Source organism: Dasypus novemcinctus, chromosome 31, assembly GCF_030445035.2.
Source record: "Dasypus novemcinctus isolate mDasNov1 chromosome 31, mDasNov1.1.hap2, whole genome shotgun sequence".
In the NCBI taxonomy this organism is placed as follows: domain Eukaryota; kingdom Metazoa; phylum Chordata; class Mammalia; order Cingulata; family Dasypodidae; genus Dasypus; species Dasypus novemcinctus.
In genome coordinates this window covers 2,983,597-2,999,003 of record NC_080703.1, presented here as the reverse complement: position 1 = coordinate 2,999,003, position 15,407 = coordinate 2,983,597, and the positions used below count along the sequence as shown (strand labels likewise).

Sequence of the window (15,407 nt, the reverse complement as noted above, 5' to 3'; positions counted from 1 at the left end):
TCCCAGGAGGAGAAGAGAAGGGAAAGGGTTCAGAAGGAGTGTCGCAGGAACTGATGGCTGAAAACTTCCCAAATATACTGAAAGAGACAGATGTACATATCCAAGAAGCACAATGCACCCCAAACATCATAAACCCCAACAGGCCCACACCAAGACATATACTTGTCAAATTATCCAGCACTCAAGACAAATAGAAAATTCTAAAAGCAGCAAGAGAAAAGAAAACCATCACATACAAGGGGAGCTCCATAAGATTAAGTGCTGATTTCTCATCTGAAACCATGGAGGCAGAAGTCAGTGGTATGATATAGTCAAGGTACTAAAAGAAAAAAATTTCCAACCAAAAATACTCTATCCAGCTAAACTAACATTCAAAAATGATGGAGAGTTCAAAATATTCACAGATAAACAGAAATTGAAAGAGTATGCCAACAAGAAACCTCCCCTTCAAGAAATTCTAAAGGGAGTTCTGCAAGAAGAAAGGAAAAAACAGGACAGGCAGAGTTGGAGGAGAGTGTAAAAGCAACAAAAAAGACAAAAAGAAAAAAAAACAAACAGAATATGACAAACACAAGTCCAATGACAATATGGCTAACATAAATAATTCCTTGAAAGTAATAACATTGAATGTCAACGGATTACACTCACCTATCAAAAGATTCAGGCTGGAACATTGGATAAGGAAATATGACCCATCTATATGCTGTCTACAAGAGACACATCTTAGACCCAGAGATTCATGGAGGCAGAAGGTGAATGGTTGGAAAACAATCTTACAGGCAAACAATAGCCAAAAAAAGGCAGGAGTAGCTATATTAATATCAAACAAAATAGACTTTAAATGCAAAACAATTGTGAGAGACAAAGAAGGATACTACATGTTAGTGAAAGGGACACTCTCTCAAGAAAAATGAACAATCACAAATATTTATGCTCCTAACAAGGGCGCCTCTAAGTACATGAGGCAAACACTGGAAAAACTAAGTGAAAGAATAGATGCATCTATAATTATAGTGGGAGATTTTAATACACCACTATCAACTCTGGATAGAACATCTCAAAAGAGAATCACTAAAGAAAAAAAATATTTGAACAGTATATTAGAGGAGCTGGATCTAATAGACATATACAGATCATTACACCCAAATACAACAGGACATACATTTTTCTCAAGTGCACATGGATCATTCTCCAAGATAGACCATATGCTAGGCCACAAAGAAAGGCTCAATGAATTCAGAAAGATCGAAATCATACAAAATAATATCTCTTGACCACAGTGGAGTGAAGCTGGAAATCTGCAAGGGCCAGAGGCCCAGATATCACACCATGATATGGAAATTAAACAGCACACTCTTAGAAAAACAGTGGGTCAAAGAGGAAATCTCAAAAGAAATCAATAACTACCTTGAAACAAATGGTAATGATAACATAACATACCAAAATTTATGGGAGGCAGCAAAAACAGTACTGAGAGGGAAATTTATAGCCATAAATTCATATATCAAAAAAGAAGAAAGAGCAAAAATTGAAGAACTAACTGCACATTTGGAGAAATTAGTAAAAAAACAACAAAGTCATCCCACAGGAAGAAGAAGGAAGGAAATAACAAAGATAAGAGCAGAACTAAATGAAATAGAAAATGAGAAAGCACTTGAAAAGATAAACAAGACCAAGAGCTGGTTTTATGAGAAGATCAATAAAATTGACAAACCTTTAGCGAGACTAACAAAGAAAAAAAGAGAGAAGATGCAAATACACAAAATAAGAAATGAGAAAGGAAATATCACCACTGACCCCACAGAAATAAAGACTATCATAAGAGGATACTTTGAAAAACTATATTCCAGCAAAAATGACAATTTAGAGGAAATGGACAAATTCCTAGAAACACATAAGCAGCCTATATTAATGAAAGAAGAAATTGATGATCTCAACAAACCAATCACAAGTAAAGAGATAGAATCAGTCATTGATAACCTCCCAACTAAGAAGAGCCCAGGGCCAGACGGCTTCACAGGTGAATTCTACAAAACATTCTGGAAAGAACTAACACCAATCCTGCTGAAACTCTTCCAAAAAATCGAAACAGAAGGAACATTGCCTAACTCATTCTATGATGTCAACATTACCCTAGTACCAAAGCCAAACAAAGACACCATAAGAAAGGAAAATTACAGACCAATTTCTCTAATGAACCTAAATGCAAAAATACTTAACAAAATACTTGCTAATCACATTCAACAACACATTAAATGAATTATACACCACGACCAAGTGGGATTCATTCCAGGTATGCAAGGATGGTTCAACATAATAAAATCAATGTAATACACCATATAAACAGATTGAAGGAAAAAAAAATCACATGATTATATCTATAGATGCAGAAAAAGCATTTGACAAAATACAGCACCCTTTCTTGATAGAAACACTCCAGAAGATTGGAATACAAGGAAATTTTTTGACCATGATAAAGAATATATATGAAAAACCCACAGCCAACATCGTTTACAATGGAGAAATCCTAAAATCCTTCCTTCTAAAGTCAGGAACAAGACAAGGATGCCCACTGTCTCCCCTTCTATTTAACATTGTTTTTGAAGTACTTGATCGAGCACTGAGGCAAGAACCAGATATAAAAGGCATTCAAATTGGAAAGGAAGAAGTCAAAATTTCATTATTTGCAGATGACATGATCCTATACATAGAAAACCCTGAGAGGTCTACAACAAAGCTTCTAGAACTCATAAATGAGTTTAGTAAAGTCACAGGTTATAAGATCAATGCGCAAAAATCAGTATCATTTCTGTACACCAATAATGAGCAAGATCAGGAGGAAATCAAGAAACAAATACCATTCACAATAGTAAATAAAAAAATCAAATATTTAGGAATAAATTTAACTAAAGATGTAAAAAACTTATACACCGGGAACTATACAAGATTGTTCAAGGAAATCAAAGAAGACCTAAATAAATGGAAGAATATTCCCTGTTCATGGATAGGAAGACTAAATATTATTAAGATGTCTATCCTACCAAAACTGATCTACACATTCAATGCAATCCCAATAAAAATCAACACAGCCTTCTTTAAGAAACTAGAAAAACTAACTATGAAATTTATTTGGAAAGGAAAGAGGCCCCAGATAGCCAAAGACATATTGAAAAAGAAAAATGAAATTGGAAGAATCACACTACCTGACTTCAAAACATTCTACAAAGCTACAGTAGTGAAATCAGCATGGTATTGGCATAAGGAGAGACACACAGACCAATGGAATCTAATTGAAAGTTCTGATATAGAACCTCATATATATAGTCATATAATATTTGATAAAGCCACCAAACCCTCTCAACTGGGAGAGAATGACCTATTCAACAAATTGTGCCTGGGGAACTGGATATCCATATGTAGAAGAACAAAAGCGGATTACCATCTCACACCTTATACAAAGATCAACTCAAGATGGATCAAAGGTCTAAATATAAGAGCCAAGACCATAAAGACTTTGGAAAGCAGTGTAGGGAAACATCTACAAGACCTTGTAATAGGAAATGGCTTCATGAACATCACACCAAAAGCACGAGCAGCAAAAGAACAAATAGATAAATGGGACTTCCTCAAAATTAAAGCCTTCTGCACCTCAAAGGAGTTTGTCAAGAAAGTAAAAAGGAAGCCTACATAATGGGAGAAAATATTTGGCAACCATATATCCAATAAGAGATTTATAACTTGCATATATAAAGAACTCCTATATCTTGAAAATAAAAAGATAAACAACCCATTTAAAAAATGGGAAAAAGATTTAAACACACTTCTCCAAAGAAGAAATACAAATGGCTAAAAAGCACATGAAAAAATGCTCCAAATGTTTAGTTATCAGGGAAATGCAAATCAAAACTACAATGAGATACCATCTTACTCCCATAAGATTGGCAGCTATGAAAAAACAGAAGAATACAAATGCTGGAGAGGATGTGAAGAAATGGGAACACTCATCCACTACTGGTGGGAATGCAGAAGGATCCAACCATTCTGGAAGACAGTTTGGCGGTTTCTCAAAAAACTAACCATAGATTTGCCATATGACCCAGCAATTCCACTGCTGGGTATATACCCAGCAGAACTGAAAACAAGGGCACAAACCGATATATGCACACCAATGTTCATAGCAGCATTGTTCACTATTGCCAAAAGTTGGAATCAACCCAAATGCCCATCAACAGATGAGTGGATCAATAAAATGTGGTATATACATACAAAGGAATACTACTCAGCTTTAAGAGCAAATACACTACAAACACACATGATAACATGGATGAATCTTGAGAACCTTATGTTGAGTGAAGCAACCCAGGCATTGAAGGACAAATACTACATGACCTCAATGATATGAAATAAGTAAACCAAGCTGCCTCAGAGAGCTAGAGACTGGAAAAGAGGCTTACAGGAAATCGGGGGGTAGAGGAAGGATGTAAGCTGACATCTACATGGGTGAAATCTATGATAAGCTGGAGGTAACTATATGTACAAGGAAGGGATAAAATGGGGGCATAGGGTTACCTTTGGTGGGGCTTTGTGGGATTGAGGGGGCCTAGGGATGGGAAGATGGGTAATATTGCCTAAGAAATTGGGGGGAGGGTGGGGCAACATAAAAACATAGGAGATTGTCAGGTGTTGTTTGAGAGTATAATGCTGAGAAAACCTTTTCAAAATATAATTAGAAATTTACCTGTTTAAGATACTTAAAGAGGATAATCCAATGTAGGACAGACTCCTAGGGAATATGTGAATGCTCATTTTGCCAGAGTGCATTATACCATTGGGTAGAGACCCATATAATGAGAGTGAAGGTAGACCCACATCCTGGGGAGGACTAATGCCATCAAATAGAGGGAACTATATCTCTCAAGAGAAATGGTGGCTCCCAGGGCATTAGGGCAGTTGAGCAAGTCAAGCCCTCAGCACTGTTGCAAGCATCTCTGAATATGGCTCCTCAAGAAATAAAGATTGACTGTCACTGTGGGCCCCAAGGGGAGGGGGAAATAGATATTGAATAGATGGAACCAACGTAACTGTGAGGGCAATAGAAGTGTTTCACAAGAGTTTTACACCTTATTATGCAATGACTACAGTTTGGCCAGCAGGAAGCAGTTACAGAAAAGAGATCATCTCCCTTCAGCACCCCTTTAAGATTAAATGTGTAAACTTTTTAAGAGTAAAACAAAATTAATAGATGGATCTGGAGCCTACCTGGAAATCCACATGAATGCCGGTGGTCCCAAGATAACTGCAGGGGGGCCCCCACCCCAGGATTCTGCTGTCCAGAATGAAAACTTCTAAACTTCTAAACACAAAGTCCTGGATGCAACAGTAAAAATTGATAAATAAAATAATCAATCAAAACAACAAACAGCCATCCACCTCATAGTTCCAACAATAATTATGCCAAAGCTTAGCAAGTTAAGCTTCAGCATAAGGGGGGGAAATGATGTGGGCTATAGGTGGGAGGCTCTTTGTCTCTTTGGAAATAACCTTAACCTAAACTGTCTGTCCTGACTTGTGGGTGTGAGATGGTGAGAGGCTGCAGCCCTGCTCTTGGTAACCATGGTAACAACTCCGGTCCCAGGAAACAGTTTATCAATGCAAACCAAATGTGCTAAAAGCTTGTCTAAAATGTATGAAGTCCATGCTAAAAGCTTAGCTAAGATGTGGAAGATATATATGCTAATTCAAACCTATTGAGCACTGAAACAAAGAACAATTTAGCCCTTCCTCTGTATAAAAGGAACTCAAAATTCTTGTTGGGGGCTCAGGTTTGAAACAGAAAGCTCCCAAGCCCAGCTGGCTGTCAATAAACCATTTTTCCTTTTCAAAATCATTCCTGAGTCCTGGCCTTTCTCTGTGCAAATAATTGAACCTCTCTCAACTGCTACAACAATAGAAAGAGGGTAGAGAATGTGGAACTGATCCTTACTTTGTGCAGAATTTCTATTTAGGTTGATTGTAAATATTTGGAAATGGGTAGAAGTGATGGTAGCAAATTTTTGTGAGTGTAATATATAATTGCACTGAATTATGCATGTTGTAGTAGAAAGTGAAAGTTTTCAGTCTTGAATTGCTAAGACCAGCTCAGCAATAGGTTTGCACACAGATTCCTGGTGCCACTGACAATACTACAATGGAAATGAACATGGAAGAACATTCAGCAAATAGACACAGAGCGCAGACAACTGGGGTGGGGGGGGGAAGGGGAGAGAAATTTTTAAAAAAATCTTTAAAAGAAAGAAAGACACAAGAGAGAAAATAAAGATGGGACCAGGGGACTCAACAGCTTCTGGAACTGAGAGCCTCGACCCTAGTTTCCACATCGTATTTTTTAGAAATTACAAAGCAGTAGTTATCTATGTTTACTTTCAAGGCTGCTTGTTATTAAAGCTGTAGCCCCTGCAATGCTAGGGAGCAGGCCATAACAAAGTTCAAATGTCTGCACATGCAAACAATTTTCGTGCTGACCAGACAGTGTTCTGTCTAGTCAAAGCCGGTTTTCCTAAGCCCACGCTTCTTATCTGCATTATGGAAACATTTCAACTTCAAGCCAGGTTCCCACATTCAACTTCAAGCTATTTTCCCACATTGAATGTTAATAGAAGGAAAGCTAGAAGATAAAACAAGTTATTGTGTAACAGAGTGAAAATCTGTGGTGGACAATTACTGTGGTAAATAGTCCAAAGAAAGAATAGTGTATCATGAACTGTAACAAATATGCCTCACTATTACAAGGTGTAAATTATAGGATGCCATATGGGGGGAAATAGACCTAATGCAAACTATGGACTATAGTTAGTAATATTTTAGTATTCTTTCATCAATTATAACAAAGACAAATTATTACATAACAAATAATGTAAATTTAGTTTTTATATACTTTTATGTAAACCTACTTCTCTAAAAAGTAATTACAAAAATTAAAAATCATTGTGTTAAGTGAAAGAAACCATACACAAAGTTACATATGGTATGATTCCATTTGTATAAAATGCAAATATAAGTAAATCTATAGAGGCAGAATTAGATTAGTGGTTATGAAGGGTTGGGGAAGGACAGAGGTGTTGAGAGGTTACAGCTAAATTATAGTTTATTTTCTTTTTGGGGTAATGAATATTTTCTAAAAATTGTGGTTATGAATGTATAACTCTAATTATACTGAAAGCCACTGTACACTTGGATAATTGTATGGTGTGTGAATATATCTCAATAAAACTCCTTAATAAAAGGGAAATGTTAGATTGTATATATATGGTAAAAATAAGAATAAAAAATACATCCATGAACTGCATTACACAGTGAACCTTAACCTACGCCATGGACTATAATTAATAATACAGTTCTAAAAATGTGCTTTTAACCACTATAACAAAAAATTCTCTACCAATTCAGAGTGTTAATAATAGGGTGGTACATGGGAATCCTCTAATTTCTGCATGATTGTTCCATAAATGCATAGCAATGAAATAAAAAGGAAAATTTTTTGTAAGTACTAAAGGGTGGGAGGAGTGCTCGCTTTGGCAGCACATATACTAAAATTGGAACGATACAGAGAAGATTAGCATGGCCTCTGCACAAGGATGACACCCAAATTCGTGAAGCGTTCCATATTAAAAAAAAAAGGGTGGGAGGGGATGAAACACTAGTCTGGGAGTGGGAACTACAGTGATCTTTGTCATGAAAGAAATGACAGAAGAGAATGAATTGACAAAAGGGTCTGGCAAGATTCTAAGAGTCTCAGAGGCATTGGGAAAGATAGTTTGGATCAATTATTTGTCAATCAATTTTATTGAGACATATTAATGAAGCATAAAATTAATCCAACTGTACAATCAATGATATTTGATATAATCACAGTTTTGCATTAATCACTTCAATCATTATAGAGAATTTTCATTATTTCAATAGTAATAATAAACAAAAAGGCAAAAAACTCATCAATTCTCAATCTCTCTAGGCTTCCCCTGCTGTATATTGCTATTTTTTCTGTTGATCTAGTTTGTATTTATATTTTGTAAAAGCAGTCTTAGATATGCAAAAGTACTCATATTCATATTTTACATGAGAACCATGTTACAGTTTTTAGCTTTCCTTCTAGTAATACATGACCTTAGATGTTCCCTTTCAACCACTATCATACCTAGAATAGTTCTGCTAGTTACCAACACTAAGATGTGCTTTCACTATTTCTATTCATTTCCAAAGATTCACAAACAACCTGTTGACCAGTTCTGCACAAATGAATCCTCAGCTTTCCCTTATCTACTCTCATTTTATTTTCTTCTGACCCATAATCAAGTTAACTTCATGAGGTTACACAATATATTTAGTTCATAGCAGCACAAACATGTAGTATTTGTCCTTTTTTACTGGCTTGCTTCAGTCAGCATAATATCCTCCAGGTTCATCCATGTTTTCACATGCTTTACAACATCATTTCTTCTTAGAGCTGCATTATATTCCGTCACATGTACACACCACAGTTTGTTTACCCATCCATCAGCTGATGGACACCTGGGTTTTTCCATCTTTTGGCAACCATGAAGAATGTCTCTATGAACATAGCTGTGCAGTTGTCTGTTGGTGCCACTACTCTCAGTTCTTCTGGGTATATACTCAGCCTGGTAACATGGCAAATCTATATTCAATTTCTTTAGAAACTGCCAAACAGTCCTCCACAGAGTCTGAACCATTCTACATTCCCACCATATAAAGCAAGTCTTTTTTCTTTTTAAAGATTTATTTATTTATTTAATTTCTCCCCTCCCCAGTTGTCTGTTCTCTGTGTCTATTTGCTGCATCTTGTTTCTTTGTCTGCTTCTGTTGTCATCAGCGGCACGGGAAGTGTGGGTGATGCCATTCCTGGGCAGGCTGCACTTTCTTTCACACTGGGTGGCTCTTCTTATGGGGCGCAGTCCTTGTGCGTGGGGCTCCCCTACGAGGGGGACACCCCTGCGTGGCAGGACACTCCTTGCACGCATCAGCACTGTGCATGGGCCAGCTCCACATGGGTCAAGGAGGCCCGGGGTTTGAACTGTGGACCTCCCATGTGGTAGATGGACGCCCTGACCACTGGGCCAAGTCTGTTTCCCTAAAGCAAATCTTAAATAATCCCATACATTGTTTATACCTTTAAACCTAGGATATGAAAAAGTATGACACAGAGATACATAGTTGCCTGCCACATGTAAACAGCAAAATATCACTAGACAAGATAACTCTAGATATTTTACAAGGAAAGATTTAAACCTAACAATGTACATCAAATATAAATGACAATTCTTTCAAATTTTGTTTTTATGTATTTTTCAATCACAGATAACCCTGGTTGGAAACTCTAAGCATCTGTTGAACACTCTGCCTACAGCAGTGTTAATCTCTGTTGTGGAGACTATAGATGAGGGGGTTTATAACTGGGGGCATGTAGAACATGCCTGTGAGCAGACTGCTAAGAGATGCTTTATCTGCAATGGGACCTAAGGCAGCAAGAAATCCAGAAATTGTAAATATAAGTAGAACTGCCAACTATGGAGTGCAGGTAGATAAGGCTTTATTATGGGCTTCCATGGAATGCACGCTAAGCACCACTGAAAATATATTAATGTATGATATAAACACATATTAAGCCTATGCACACATTCATAGCTAGGACCACAAACTCAGAAAACTAATCATCTGAAGATGAGATCCTCAAAATTTCAGGTACTTCACAGAAATGCTGATAGATTACATTCAACCCTGTGAAGGGAAGCCTGAATATGGTGCTTGTGTGGATGACAGAGTTAGCCAAGCCACCTGCCCAGGAGACACCAGCTGCCAGTGTGCACAGACTTGGGGTCACGGTGAGTCCATAGTACAGAGGGTGGCAAATGGCAACATGGTGATCATAGGACATCACCACCAGGAAGGCAAAGTCTGTGATTCAAGAGGATAAATAGGAAATTTGAATGGCACATGCTGGGAGAGATATTGATTTATTGCCTGACAGAATTCACAACCACTTTGGGAACAGTAACTGAAATGCAACAAAGATCTATACCCAGGGGATCTGAATCTCTGGACTAACCATATGATAGCCAGGCCCTGAGCCTCAACAGACTGCAGCTCCTACACTCTGATTTATTGGACTTACCCCACTCAGCTAACATGGAGTTGAAGAATGTCAACCACCATACCATGGAGCCAGGAGTGCCTACAACTGAAAGCAGGAGGATTGCATCCAGCATCCATGTGGAATCTAAGCGCCCTCTTGTCATAGATGTGGAATGGACACAACCAATCCAAGGTCCACAGGATGGAGGAATAGAATATGGATTAGAGTGGACTTACTGATATTCTAGTCATGAACTATTGTGGATAGTAATAGAAGAAAATGTGGCATTGGTGTGGAAAAAGTGGCCATGGTGGCTGCTGGGTGTGGGGAATGGGAGGAAGAGATGAGATGTGGAGGTGTTTTTGGAACTTGGAGTTGTCCTGGGTGGTGCTGCAGGGACAATTACCAGACATTATAGGTCCTCCCATGGCCCACTGGATGGAACGTGGGAGAGTGTGGGCTATAATGTGGACCATTGACTATGAGGTGCAGCGATGCTCAGAGATGTATTCACCAAATGCAATGAATGTGTCATGATGATGGAGGAGAATGTTGCTGTGGGGGGAGTAGTAGGGTGAGGGGAGTAGGGGGTACATGGGGACCTCATATTTTTTTAATGTAATATAAAAAAATGAATTAAAAAAATAATTAAATAAAAAGATCTATTAGAGGGAAACGGACTTTGGCCCAGTGGTTAGGGCATCCGTCTACCACATGGGAGGTCCGTGGTTCAAGCCCCGGGCCTCCTTGACCTGTGTGGAGCTGGCCCATGTGCAGTGCTGATGCGCGCAAGGAGTGCTGTGCCACACAGGGGTGTCCCCCGCGTAGGGGAGCCCCACGCGCAAGGAGTGCACCCATGAGGAAAGCCGCCCAGCGCAAAGGAGGGAGCAGCCTGCCGAGGAATGGCGCCGCCCACACTTCCCATGCCGCTGACGACAACAGAAGCGGACAAAGAAACAAGACGCAGCAGAAAGACACAGAAGACAGACAACCGGGGGAGGGGAGGGGAATTAAATAAATAAAAATAAATCTTAAAAAAAAATCTATTAGAGATAAACTGCCTATAAATAGATACATTGGAGAGTGTAGACATGGGTTTGTCACAACGACAATAATAGGAGATTCCCAGTCAATACTCCCAGATAAATCACTAAGAACAGCAGACCTTGCACGACTTGCAGCTCCTGGGAGCCTGAGGTATCCATGAGGATGAATTGTGTGATGATGGTGAGGTTGCTCCTATCTTGTTACATGCTACAGTCTCCCTGGCAGTCAAAGTATAAAATTTTAAGATAACACAAAAACAAAATAAAGAATAGTCACAATGTCGCCAAATAATATGCAATTTTTGATATCAAGGAAAGGCTTCTAACCTGGAAATACAGGAAATAAAATGACAGTCTTTAAAAATCAATCAATGCACATTATCATTTTCATCTTGAGCCTGTATACTACAGCATTCAGTGGAAAAAAGAATCTAGGCAAATAAGTGTATTTAATATGAGATCAGGAAGCAGACTTGGCCCAGTGGTTAGGGCATCCATCTACCACATGGGAGGTCCACGGTTCAAACCCCGGGCCTCCTTGACCTGTGTGGAGCTGGCCCACGTGCAGTGCTGATGTGCACAAGGAGTTCCATGCCATGCAGGGGTGTCCCCGCATAGGGGAGCCCCATGCACAAGGAGTGTGCCCCATAAGAAGAGCCACCCAGTGTGAAAGAAAGTGCAGCCTGCCCAGGAATGGTGCTGCATGCACAGAGAACTGACGCAACAAGATGATGCAACTGAAAGAAACACAGATTCCCATGCCACTGACAACAACAGAAGTTTGGACAAAGAAGAGCACGCAGCAAATAGACACAGAGAACAGACAACCGGGGTGGGTGGAGGGGAGAGAAATAAAATAAATCTTTAAAAAGTAATAATAATATGAGATCAAGGTCCAGCAACTTTTCAATCATTCAGCCACATTTCCAATATTTATTTAAATACATTTTAAAAATTGCGGTTATTATTTTCTCATTTTCTATAATAACACATGCGGTTATTATTTTCTCATTTTCTATAATACCAAATGATAAATCAGGCAAGTTCTCTAAGAAAGCTTCTATATTTGCGAATGGGTTTGAACACTGCACAGTGGATAATGATTCTCCTCATGTATCAGGAAACTAGGATGACTTCTGATATCTCCCCATCTATGGCAGAAAGACTTAGAGTTTTTTTTAAATAAAGTTAATGAATAGATACAAGGATCTTTTGAGAATGGTTTTATTCCAAATGATAGATCATATAATTCCTTAACTTTCTTTAATTTTGCTTGCTTAATAAGAAATGCAGATAAGTCCTTTCTTTTCTCCTCTATAAAAATTTATATAACAATTATATTTGATTAAGAATCTAAACATTCCATTTTCTTCATGGCAGTATGAATCCAGGAAGGAAAATTTTAGATTTCTACATGGTAACAGAATAAAAATTATAACAAATCAAAGGAACTGCTCTACACAAAATGTGAATCCTAAGTTAAATAATGGACTTTAATTAATAGTACAATTATAAATATGTGGCATCATCAGTTGTAACAATGTTCCACATCAATGCAAGTTGTTATTGGTTGGCTGGTTTACAGGAATCCTGTTTATCATGCATGACTGTTCTGTAATTTCACAACTTCTCTAATAAAAAAAAAATAGTAAGGTGAGAAGTATAAAAGAATATGAACCTATATTTGTATATAAATATTTCAAAGTCTCTAATGTAGATATAATTAGATGAAGAAATAAGCTCTAATTCCAGAATCAAATATGAATTTGATTAATTCCTCTTCATGGTGGAATACTATATATTTGATGCTGACTTATGAAATTTAATAACATTTCCAGGTGTTCTTTACTCTCCAAAGGAATACATTCCATTTTATGCATTAGAATTTTATCCAAAATCTTTGTAAGTTGTTATCAATGCAATATTCTATATGTCAATTCATGAGGACAATTTACACAAACATGGCTATCATCTGACAACAAGATTTTCCATTTTAGTTCTCACAATTTATTAAATACACTATCATTTGTGCCTCTTCCAAAATTTTGAAATGTATATTTAATTCTATTTCAGGGATACCTTGTGAGGGAAAGACTATCATTTGCATATTTGTGGTCTCTACTTGAGACCTTTCCTCACAACATATTGCGATCTCATCTAGCAGCATTATTATCAAAGGAACCTCCCTTCCCTGAGACATGCAGTTTCTAATGCACAACTGCCTTACAGTTAATGTTTTCTCTCTTAATAGAGAAGAGACTTCTGGGTCCATATGGAAGAAGCAGTCACCAGATTCCATACCTGAATGATAGTCCTTATATCAGAGAAGAAAAAAAAAAAGAGCATCTTGCTGGTCTAGAGATTCAGCAACCAGTGGCTCACAAAATCAAAACCAGAGATTTTGTATATGATAGTAGGTATGCATGCAGTGAAGGTAGAATCAAGCAAATAAGAGGAGAAAAAGGGGATAACAGCATGAGTTAAGTGTGCATGGCTGAGGGCTCAGGTGAGGATCTGCTGGACAAGCAAGAGAGCACAATTGCTCACTGAATGAAGCCACTGCACAGACCACGACACAGAAGAATGGCATTAAATTGTATACAAGATTGCAAAGATATGCAGTTCTGATTTAGAGCCAAAACCATTACTCAGGAACCTGCTGCTATTTGTTCCATGCTCTGAACCCTGCAAATTACAAGAAAGTAGACTTGTCAAAAGATTGAGTGCTCATCTTTGTTTATAAAAAGACACTGCCAATATTGTGAAAAGATAACCCACCAAAGGGGAGGAAATATTTGAAAATCCCATTTCTGATAAGGAATATAGTTATTTATATAGCTATTCACTGATTTCTTATTATGTGTCCCTTGCAGAACATAAATATACAGGGTAGGGGATAACAGATCAGAGAAGATGCTGTTGATGGCAAATGACTGATTTCTACATCCCCTTTGTCCACTCTGCAGAGTGACTGGATTTCAGATACACTATTGTTCCCTCCTAGTTACAGGGTGGTTACAGCATTGCCAGACATTTAAAGATAGGAAAGCCAGGTGTTGGGAAGGAGGCTTTATTCATCAGTCTCTCTACTGTGGCAGCAAAACCTCCTCCATAAGGCACCCAGAATAATGCCTTTATATATTATTGGCCAGCACAATATCTAATGGCAACCTCGAGGCACAGTGGAGGCTCAGAGAGGGGTACATGACATTTTAGCTTTTATGCCAGGAGCCGGGCTCTGTGAACGGTTAGTAGGTCACTGGTTATTTTATTCACTGAAGGAGCAGAAGGGGATAAAATGTGGTGCCTGTCTTCATGACTCTTGAAATCTACTGGGATGACATGATTTATTCTCACCCAAGAGTAGTGTTTATTATAACTTCTTAGCCCAGGAATTCCTTAATCCAAAAAATAGAAACGAGGCTCCTCAGTAGGTTGAATCACTGACTTTGGCTTTCAGTTTCTGACAATTCTTTTTCTAGTGTCAACTCTAGTATGAGATCAACTTCCCTGCATTCTTTCTAGGACATAGGAAAGTTTTCTGCTATTTGTGAGAACAGAACCCTACTTCAAAATTGTAATTATTTAAGAAATATCAAGTGGTACAAATCCCCATTGACCAATGCCAAATTATATGCTTCCAAATACTTGTATTAGGCAACCCAATCCTCAGATTGCTTAATCATGTGACTTCAAGTTGACTCCTCATATTTTGTCCTGGGATTTCTCTCTTTATGGAATATGCATCTTTAAATTATTTAATAGTATTTATATTTCCCCAGTATGTGTATGCAACTTTGAGATTGGGCTTGTCTGATATCAATTTAAAATAGACAAAGTGAACTCTGGGATATCTTCTACAATGATTCTTCCAAATTTTATATAGGATAACTTCAAGAAATTCATAACAATGCTAGCAGGTGGTTAAATATAGCCATGAGGAGAAGAAACAAATTTTGATAAGAAAATCAACACCTAGCATATAACATCCAGTCTTCACAGTGACCAGTCTATTTCAGGAGCAGGAGGTGAAGGCAATACTGAAGATGTCAGATGTAACAATCAAGAAGGAAGTGTTGAGCATTTTGAATGTTACCAAAGTATACTTGAGATCAAACAGTTCAAATTCTAAAACACATGTACAATTGAGTTTGTTTTTGAGATTAGATGAAAGAAAAGTATCTGGACAGAACATTTTTTGGAGTAATGCTTGT

The 15,407-nt window shown here is 37.8% G+C and overlaps 1 non-coding gene across 1 annotated transcript; it reads left to right on the top strand.

The window, feature by feature from the left end:
- Positions 1-7,562: 7,562 nt before the first annotated feature.
- Positions 7,563-7,669, top strand: LOC111758857 (U6 spliceosomal RNA). Its single transcript, XR_002793001.1, has one exon. It is a non-coding gene; the product is annotated as a U6 spliceosomal RNA (small nuclear RNA).
- Positions 7,670-15,407: the final 7,738 nt, after the last annotated feature.